Source organism: Fundulus heteroclitus, unplaced genomic scaffold, assembly GCF_011125445.2.
Source record: "Fundulus heteroclitus isolate FHET01 unplaced genomic scaffold, MU-UCD_Fhet_4.1 scaffold_71, whole genome shotgun sequence".
NCBI classification, from domain to species: domain Eukaryota; kingdom Metazoa; phylum Chordata; class Actinopteri; order Cyprinodontiformes; family Fundulidae; genus Fundulus; species Fundulus heteroclitus.
Window position 1 is genome coordinate 1499917 of NW_023397154.1, and position 10760 is coordinate 1510676.

The following is a 10760-nucleotide window of genomic DNA, read 5'->3' on the forward strand; positions in this document are numbered from 1 at the left end:
GATCACTCAAGTGCTAAATCACCCGGCTGTTCTATCTTGACCTGACTCATTCAGATTTCTATGTTCCTCTACTGGCGTGAGCGGTCTACAGACGACCCAACTTCACCTTTACCACGTTTGGACTTAGAAGATCTGTTTGTCTCCTCAAATCACCACAGGTTTGATGGTACAGTTACAAAATCGATCAGGCCTGGTACCAAGGGTCCTTTTGTACCACCTTTTGGAATCCCTGGATTCTGGGGCTCTGTTGAGCTCAGCCTGAGAAGGCAGCGAGATTATTGCCAGCAGAGTGGTCTAGGTTGGGCGGGTAGCCCTGTCATGATAACAGATTTTGCAGAATGATACATTTTTAAAGAAATGAAGGTGTTAAATCATAACATTGTCAATTGGAGACCTTTTTCAACTAATATGATAATGGCATAGTAATGCAAGTATATCCTCTCGAAATACCGCCTTAGACAGATCAAGCGGCCATCATATGGCTTAAATCCAAAAAACTGACCACACTGCAGCGGTCGTGTTTGGGTTTGACGACAGTTCAATTTGCCTTTTAAACCAGCGTTTCTCTAGCTCTCCCTCATGAGTCTCTCATGCTAAACTTTGAGCAATATGTCTACCTCACACAAGATTTTAACTCCTCTCACATTGAGGAAATGTGAAGGAAGGGGTGAGCAGGCACCGACGCCCCGTGGTTCTAATAATAACGTTTTATTATTCCGTCTCAGAGAGAGGAGAGGGAAACATCAAGAGAGGGAAAAAAACAAGCACGCATACGCAAAGTACCGAGTTTATTTCAATTAATGGTGTGATTGAAATTTATGGTGCTATTAATTGATTTGCTGTTTATCACGACGGGCCTATGGGTGAGGCAAAAAGAAGTGACTCAGTCTTATACACGGATGGAGGCATGGATGGAATTGACACCGTTTGTTTCTATTATATCACAGTCTCATATTAATACTCCCATATTTTAATTGAATTAATTTAAAAACACAGAACCTCTTTGGGTAGGGAGAGTTCTGTCACAAATCAGCCATACATAGCCTAAATAATACGAATGTTAATGCAGTTATCCATCTTCTGTCTTGGTCATTTGAATAAAATCAGATGGTGAGGAATTTGGAAAAAATGGTTGCTTTAGTCTTCATTAGCTTGACAAAACGAATGAGTTTCGCTTTAAAATGCATTTGAAAAACGTCTCACTGTGTAACTTTGTGCAAATAGCACAACAGATTTATTTTCCATTTGCATGTTCCAAAGCTACTGCGTGCAAACTACAAAAAGCAGCCATTAAAGAAAAAGAATTATTATTCTGTTTTGCATTTTTCATCAACAGCACCACACCGGTGTACCTGGAACAAAAGAGATGATGGAAAGCCTTTCATTTTAGCTGAGGGTTATTTTCATAATCATCCATGATCTTGCTGCACTAAAAAGTGGAACGTTTTCTCACCTTGACAAGAAAACTTTCAACAAGAGAAGACTAATCTGGTGCAGCACCCACTTCTCCAGATTATCAACTCTTACCTGCTGAGTTTCTTATTCTGTTTCTATGACTTGTGTTTGTTGCTCGGTGGAGGACCCTCTCTAAAGATGTGATGTATGTGATGAACCTCTTACAAACCAGCTGAACGCTGAACGAATGGTCAGTCTTTACTGAAAGTAAATCATTTTTGTTCTGAGAGGGAACTATCAGCTACACCGATGAACATAATTGTAATATATTCAACGCCTCGTCCAAACCTCAGTGAAAATAATTGCTGTGAATCAGTGTGAACATATTGTACATGGTCTGAAGGTTTCTTCCTATTATTACGCATAATACGCATATAAACACTGATTTGAGTTTAATTTCTCTAACAGTCAGCAGCCCATTAAGTAATTATAGTTATGATGTTGAAATAACATTTAACAGCTTTTAATGTCTCTTTTTCTGCAGCGTTTGCCAGTCCTTTAGGACCTCAAACATCCAGGTCCAGGACTAGGACCAGTGGGCCGGGTCAAGAAATGTGTTCATCGCACCAGGACTAAAGCGGCATCACCATCTTACTCATTATGTGTGTCTTAACTGCTGCCGGACCTGTGATAGTTTGAACAGCCAGAGTCTGGCCGTACATAGGAGCAATTACCGGATACCAAACCAAGATCTTTATTATTGTTTGGTGGAAAATAAAAATTTAACCTCCTGCTAAAAAACAAAAAACAAATTGATTTATGTTACCTCTAATCATAGAAAGGATAAAAAATAAAGGAACAAATAATATAAAACGTTGTAAAACTGATGTAATGCTATTAGAGCCTAGTATTACAATGTCAAGAAAATCCAGGTCTGTAAAATAGAATGTTTGAACGCTTTTGTGCTCTGCAATATAACAATTATCTAGACTTATGTTGGTAAAAAGGGGTGACAAGTCACACCAAACCAAATAAAAGCCCAATAAACTGTGACATCATCCAGGGGAGACAGATCATCCACTATTACCATCTAACATAGAAAGTACTCCTGGGTCAATGTGTGCTTCTGTGCTTTCTGTGTCTCTGCTCTGTCTTCTCTAAGCCCCAGTGGGTCGAGGCAGATGAGCGTTCACACTGAGCCTGGTTCTGGTTCTGCTGGAGGTTCTCCTTCCTGTTAAAGGGGAGTTTTCCTCTCCACTGTCGCTTCATGCATGCTCAGTATGAGGGATTGCTGCAAAGCCATCAACAATGCAGACCATATGTACCATGAATCGGTGCTATATAAATAAAACTGAATTGAATTGATTTCAAGAAACCCAACGATGGTGGAATGAGCTCTCCATCTTGACTGGTCAGCCTCATCCTTCTTCCCAACCTAGTATCTGAACAAAAAGAGTCAAGATGCTGCAGAGCAATACTGCCAATACGGACTGAAGAAAAACACAGAAAATTAACATGAACACATGTATCTGTAGAGCTCTACATGATCATCATTCATCTAATGGTAACATTTCTGCATGTGTGGACACATAGTTAACAGGGTACCGAGGTAGGCCGTGAAGTCATTAGAGTTAAACGAGGAGTCGACCAAGGTAGGAAATATGAAGCACAAATCATCAAAAAGAGACTGGAATGTTGTCTATATTACAGCAATCTGGTTTCTGGGATAAAATATGATTTTAAAGACACATCTCCAAAGATTAAAATAATATTTGTTCACAAAAGTATTGAATAGAGAACTTTAATAAAAAAAAAAGACAACAGCCAAGTCAGTATTTTTTATTGTCTTCTCTAATCCAACGTCTTTACGCTTTACAGCTTGTCCTTAATGTGCTCTGGCCTCCTGTTTGCTTTTGCAATGACCCGGATAACTGAACATTTGTAGAGGCAACACTTTGGAGCGGCCCGGGGCCAGAGTATCGACCTGAATCCGATGAAAAATCTGATTAGGGTGACGGCAGGGAGGCCTTCCAGGCTCAAAGTCTCGGAGGTCATCACTAAAGATCCATCTTCTAAACCAAAGGTTGTCAGATGAAATGTCAGAGAATATCCTAGTTTTAATATCACAAATATGTGCCTTTAATCGTTAAAAATGTTACCCTTTTTCTTGAATATTTACAACTTTTGACATAAGAGAACACCCAGTTTCTTTCTTGTAAATATGTGAGATCCATCTTAAATATTAATTTAGTTTATTTGTGGACATTTACTCCTCCAAAGCCAATAATGATTTTTTTTTTTTTTTTGTATGTGTTAATTATGAGAATAAAGTCTAATATTATCTGCACAAGAAAGAACATAATTACAACGATAAAGTTGTTATATTATGAGAGAATGTCAGACAATTTTTTCAAAGTCTTGAAACTAGTAATGATTTTACATTGATAATTAGAATTTTCGTATTTGGAAAACTTTACGAAAGATACCCAAACATAACTTTACAAGATGCTTAACATTCACTATTTTAACACAAGGGGAAGACTGTGCCTGTTATTGTTAGAGTTCTCATTAAATTATGCATAAAAAGGGTCCCCAGTCTCTGGTGCGGTTATTTCAGGAGCCGCATGCTGAAAAGTTTTGGAACCCCTGTTCTGAACACCAGCAGAAACATTCAAAAAGCTGCGCAGCCATTATAAGAGGGAGTCAGATTGATGTGATGAAGATATTTACATCGATTGCTAAAAAGACCTTAGATAACTTTCAACATTTTTGAATACATTTAAATTAATCTGACATTTTTTTTATTGCTTTATTTTTTTTTACAGACGGATATTTTTAAATTCTTTCATGCTATCATGAGAGATGTCCGACTCATTTTCCAAAAGAAACAAACTTCTCGGTTGAAAAAAAAGAATTTAAAAACCTAAACTCAGCAGGGTTTTAAGTGTGAGCTTTCAGTTTAAAAATAAGAAGTGTCAAGTAGCACATAATAAAATCAAACATGCATGGCTATCCTTAAAATCTCTTCAAGTACTTGAAATAAATATCCTTTTTTTAATCATAGAAAAAATGGCTTGCTATTTTATGATGCCGTTGAATACACACCAAACAAATGATCACACATTATATTTTGACTGAGCCAACACATTGTTTACTTAAAACATTTAGCTGAAGCAAATTTAATTAAATCATTATTCACGCTCTTACCCGAAGCCATAAGAACTGCATCAGGCCTTAAAGAGCAGTTTATTTTGATTTTAGCTGTGCCCCTTCGATATTTGTGACACGTCTCTGGGTTCTGCACAGGTTTACTCATAGAATATGTGTATAGATATTCTATAGTATAAGTATAGAAACTTTATAAGTATAGAAACTTTAAGTATACATGTATGAAAAGCAAAATATTATTTGCATTCGGAAAAATGTATATATATATATATATATATATATATATATATATATATATATATATATATATATATATATATATATATATATATGCTACAGATCCACATAGGTGGATTGGTGCAAACATGCATTGAATCCATCCATCTGGATAATCTGAGTGTTGGTCGGAACCAGCCTAGGGGAAGAACCTGCTACACTAGGGGCTGAGACGGACTGCTGGACGGTGCCGATCCGTAGCGCTGACCTGAAGGTAAAAGTCTAAACAGCTTGTGTCCAGGATGTGTATCATCTGAGTCTTTCCTGACCCTGCAGCTTTACCAGTCCTGGATGCAGGGAAGGTCAGCCATGAGGATCCTTTCTACTGCAACCTGAATGTTGGTTGCAGTTTGGACCGGCTCTGTTTTTTTTTTTTTTTTGGATGAGCCAAACAACACAGTAATGGATGAACATAAGACAGAGTGAACTATGGCAGCGGAGAACATGACCAGCAGCTTCTGGAAAGGCTGGACTTCTTAAGTTGCCGTAGGATCTGTCTTGTCTTGAGAAAAAATTGTTGCCAGGTACCAGAGGTGACCCACATCAGTGTTGTTGAGGGTGGTGAGGGAGGCAGTGTGGGGGGGGGGGTTCTCCTAAAGTCCACCATCATCTCCACTGTTTTAAGCAGGTTATGCTCCAGGTGGTGCTGACCGCACCATTGGACCAGCCGGTTCCTGTCCAGTCTGTATGAACAACCATCACTGTCCTGGACCAGACCAATGACGGTGATGTCATCTCATCATAATCATCATCATCATCAGTTTTTACTTAACAGATCCTCCAGAACATTGAAAGGCTCAACACACATCCAGCATCCCACACAATACAAAACATTACCAATCAAATCATCTAAATTAAATGATAAACATCACATGTAAGGCGGTAACATGGGCAATGAAGGAACCTTTTTTTTTATCCTCTTCATCCTTATTCTGCAATATCCCGGTTGACAAAAACGAACTGAGCATCGCTAATGAGTGCAGCAGCATGAAACTTTACCGGTCTTGTGTAGGTAAAGGAGAGGTAACACCAGAGAGCAAGGCACACCGAACCAGCTAATGCTTGCCATCACCAAACATTCAACGTTGTCACTCAACAGCACAGACTGGTCTAAAGAGTGGCATGCAAGGAGCCCCACAAACCACAGCCAAACCACGGTGGATATGACTGTGATGGTGCAGAAAGCCCTCCGCCTTGAACGACCAACCCTGTCTTTGTCCCCGCCCCCTTCTCTCGGACCTGGACGAATCAGAATGCAGAGAACGGAGACGCTGCAGAATGATATGGCAAATATGGAGAGAGCAAAGAAACAGAATACAAAGATGACTGAATGTTGTAGCTGTAAACCTCTAAACATGATTGTCAGCCCAAAGCTGAGCAGCCAAGTCCAGCCGATGCAAACGTTTCTGATCCTGATGCCACGGTAGTTTTTTAGCCCTCGGTAGGTGAGCGGATGGACGATAGCCAAGTAGCGTTCTACACATGTTAGCAGGTTAAAGGCCAACTCTCCATAGAAAGGTATGTAACAAACATACAATCCTACTGTCAGGATCAGTCTGTGATCTGTATACATGCCAGCAAGAAGGAAGAAGCACCCAAAGCACCAGAGGAGCTCCATGGCCGCCAGGTGGTAGGCGAACATGTCAAAGTGGCTCGCCGTGTTAAAGGAACGCCGCTGCTGCCACTTTTGGTGACCGTGGTAGACGACGAAGGAACAGAGAGGAAGAAGGAGGAGGATTTTCATTACATCGGTTCCGGTGTAGATGAAGACGCTGACTGTAGAGGTAGAGCAGTGGTAGGCTCTGTCGTCATACCAGATCAATGAGGTGTTACCCAACATATCTACCACATATATGTGGTCCTGATGAAACACACAAAGCAGGGACAAATTAAGGCAAAGCAAATGAAATGTCTCCAACGTAACACTAACTCAGTTCTCCAGGGCCAGTATCCTGCAGCTTTTAGACGTTCTCTGCTTCGGCCCACCTGACTCCTATATTAGCCAATTAGTAGCTAGCGAGGCAATTTAGCCATTTGACTCGCATGTGTAAGATGAGGGACGCGTCTAAAAGGTGCAGGACACCGGCCTTCAAGGATTTTGAGCGTGAGACCACTGACTAAAAGAGTGATTTTCTGACGCCCACAAAAAAACATATTTACATATGACTAGTTTCCAATGTTTACCTTCGATGTGTGTCTCGTTATATTTGAGCTTCTTGTGCACAAGTTTATTTTCTTTCCCCGGATATCTCACACTGTACAGTGAGAGGATAGGGTGTGATATATCTGTCTTTTTTTTCCTCTCCTCATCTTTCCACAGATTCAATGGCAATGCCCTGTGGGCACCGTGTAAGGCGGTGTCCTTGGCAGCATGGCCTCAGTAAATCGTCTCCCCCTGAAATGTTTGTAATGTTTGTGATGCCTGTTGTACTGAAACAGTAATTTCCCTCTGGGATTAATAAAGTATTTCGGATTCTGATTTAAAGATGGCCAAAGGTAAAGTTAGTTTTTCAAGTCACATCATTATGAAAAGTTTACATACCTTGTAAGTGGTATTCAGTTATTTCTGTCTTCTCCGAACTTTGCTCCCAGTGTGCAGTAACACTTCTGTCTCTGTTCAGGTTGTAATGATGCTTATGTGTCACAGTTGGTGCTTTGCATGATGCAAAATGAATATAGGACATTTTTTTAAACAATCAATCATAGTAACGCCAACAACAGCTCATTTTATTTTGAAATGAATCTTAGTCACATAAATTTGACTGCATGGTACAGTTCCTGCAGAGTTGGATGGAGGCGACAACATAATGGAACAAACCACTGCTGCTATCCGACGAACTTTTGCTTTTTGCAAGAGATTTGGCAATTAAAATTGTGTGCATGATTTTACATGAGGTCACAGCAGTCATAACCCCTCCTACAAAATGACCGTCCAGTCTTCAGTTAGCATCCTGAATTAAACCTTACTTTGATGCAAGAGTCAATTCAGTTTATTTATGTAGTGCCGATTCATAACAAATGTCTCAAGGCACTTCACAAGACAAGCAGATCTAATTTATATACAGTACATATGGTCAGCTCAGTCCAATCAGATGGTTTATTGTTTATTGGGGATCCCCATTAGCTATGGCTTAACACTGTTGCTATTCTTCCTCGAGTCCATACCAGTATTCACACAAGACAAGAAAATTAAACCTATAGCGCAAACTTCATAATAATAGAAACACAAAAATAAAAATCAAACAATAAAATTGAATTTACTTAAAAATGCAGCATGCTACTTTAGTCCATTTAAATGTTCCAGTACTACAATTGTAGTGAAATTAATAGACCTCACTACCATCATTGTATTAATGTAAAAAAAATATAATAATACAAGACAAATTTTATTACATACTTACACGTACATTATACACATACATAACCAATGGTAATTTATATATCACTTGTTTCAATATATATTGCCTTAATAGCACTTTAAAGAGAACATTATTTTTTATTGTGAACTATATTTAGGTAAAAAGTTGCAGTGATACAATCCTTTGTAGACAACAGTCTGTGTAATTGCGTTAGTTTTTTCACCATGCTTTTGACACTGGATACCTGAGGTTGCAGCAAGAAAGAATAGATTCTAACAAAAAGATGAGGCTACTGGGAACTCCTGTTTAACAGTGACATATTAAACAACAAACTTCATCTGGTGGATATGACCACCCCCAGCATGATTGAAAAGCATAATTTATTAATAAATAAACTCGGTAGGTGAAACAAGGTTCAGGAACAAGACAAGGAGGGAACCAGAACAACATTTCTTACATTTCTTCTCTCTCCCACTGCAGCAAGAACAAAATAACATTATTCTGTTCATGCAGCCTGCTTCTGACCCAAATCCTGGCAGATCTTTTTTTTAATTCTGTGGTATTCAATAACTATTGCACTACTGGAAACATGATGTGGGCATGGTTAATACACTGACAAAGACTGCCATGGGAATCGTGCACTCGAATTGTTGTGAAGTATGAAATGTCTTCACCAGAAATAACTCTATTCTTGCTCTTGCGATTGTGATGTAAATCTTTTTTTGGAGTTTAATACTAAAATCTTTTTTTTGTTTAATCTTGTTATGATGAAGACATGGTTTATGTTTTTCTGTGTATCATTACCTTAAAGATTTTGGGTCGGGTAGGGGTCCTCTCACTTGCCTTTCCAAGGTCTTGGGCTGAGTCTGCAGCTCTGTGACGGTACGGTTCATCTTAGTCCAGCTTAAATTTCTGGTTATTTCCCTGTCCAGGTCCCGGTTAATAAACAAGTTATAAATCTGTCTATCAAACCAGACTAGAGCTGGACTTCATGGTCTTTAGTATTCAGAATAGATGCAGAGTTTCTGCTTCTTTCATAGCTAATTGCATCAGGCAAATGTTCTTTTTCTCATGTAACACAGGACTAGAAATGTGGACCTTATGTTTTGTCTCAAAGGTCATATGGAGTTAATCAAACATCTTGAGATTCTGCGTCTTTGTGCTGCATCCATGCACATTACGGTGGACATTGCACAGCAAACATCAACAAGTACTTGTATATTTTCTTTTCATCATGACACAAATTACACCAGTATTCAATTGAATTAAATTCAATTCAATTTTATTTATATAGCACTAATTCATTAAACATGTCATCTCAAGGCACTTCCAAAGTCAAATTCAATCAGATGTTACAGATTGGATCAGATTATACAGACTGGTCAAAAAGGTTTCCTTTCTGCCTCCACCAACTGGGTGTTACAGAAGACAAACAAGCACAGAAGCACACATTTGACCACTACACTTGCTTTTTACATTGTATCACCATATGATTTGAATAATTCAAATTCATTAATGTTTGGCATGGATTACAGGGGACAATGGGGATGCTTAAATAAATGTTTTTACCAATTAAAGTTTCTTATTGCCACATTCTTGAACTACAAACTGTACTAAAACGTATTCAGATGCTGTTGGAGACTTGACATTTTACAATCATCAATCGATTTACAAAAAAATCGTACAAAGATAGATGCTACTAGGCTTTGCAGCAGAACAGTTTCCTGTCTTTGTGTAAATAAATCAGGGGAGACACCAAACTGCAAGGCAGGTTTAGCCAGCCCATATTCACCCCGATTAAACATTTGACTTCGACACTCAAAGTAGAGTAAGTCAACGCAACATCAATCAGGACCACAACAAACCATAACCAAACAGCACTGGATATGACCATGATGGTGTAAAAAGCTCTCATCCTTGACTGATCAAACCCGTCCTTCCTCTTTCCTCCTCCTTCTCCTGGTCCGGGACGAAACAAAACACAAAGAACCGAGATGCTGGAGAATAATATGACCAATATGGAGAAAACCACAATGCAGTATTTAATCACGGTCTCAAACATTACAGGTATAGCTATGTTTATCATTGCCATTACAAAGCAAAGCAGCCAAATGCATCCAATGGTAATATTTCGGATCCTGATCCCACGGGTGTTCTTTAGCCCGCGATAGGTGATGGGATGAACGACGGCCAAGTATCGCTCCACACATGTCAGGAGGTTGAAGAATAACTCTCCGTAGAACAATACATAGGAACTGCACAGTCCAGGTATTATGATCTTAGAGTTATCTATGTATATGCCACCAAGCATTAAAACATACCCAGGTATCCCAACAATCTCCATGACAGCCAGGTGGTAGGAGAAGAGATCAGAGTGGCTGCAAGTTTTAAAAGAACGCTGCTGTTGCTGCCATCTTTGGTGACCGAGGTAGAGGATGTAGGAGGATAGAGGAATTAGAAAGAGGATTTTTGTTCCCATAACACCTGATGAGATGAAGACGCTAAGCTCGGAGAGGGAGCAATGGAAACCATCAAAGTCTTTAGAGATGGATGAGGAATTAA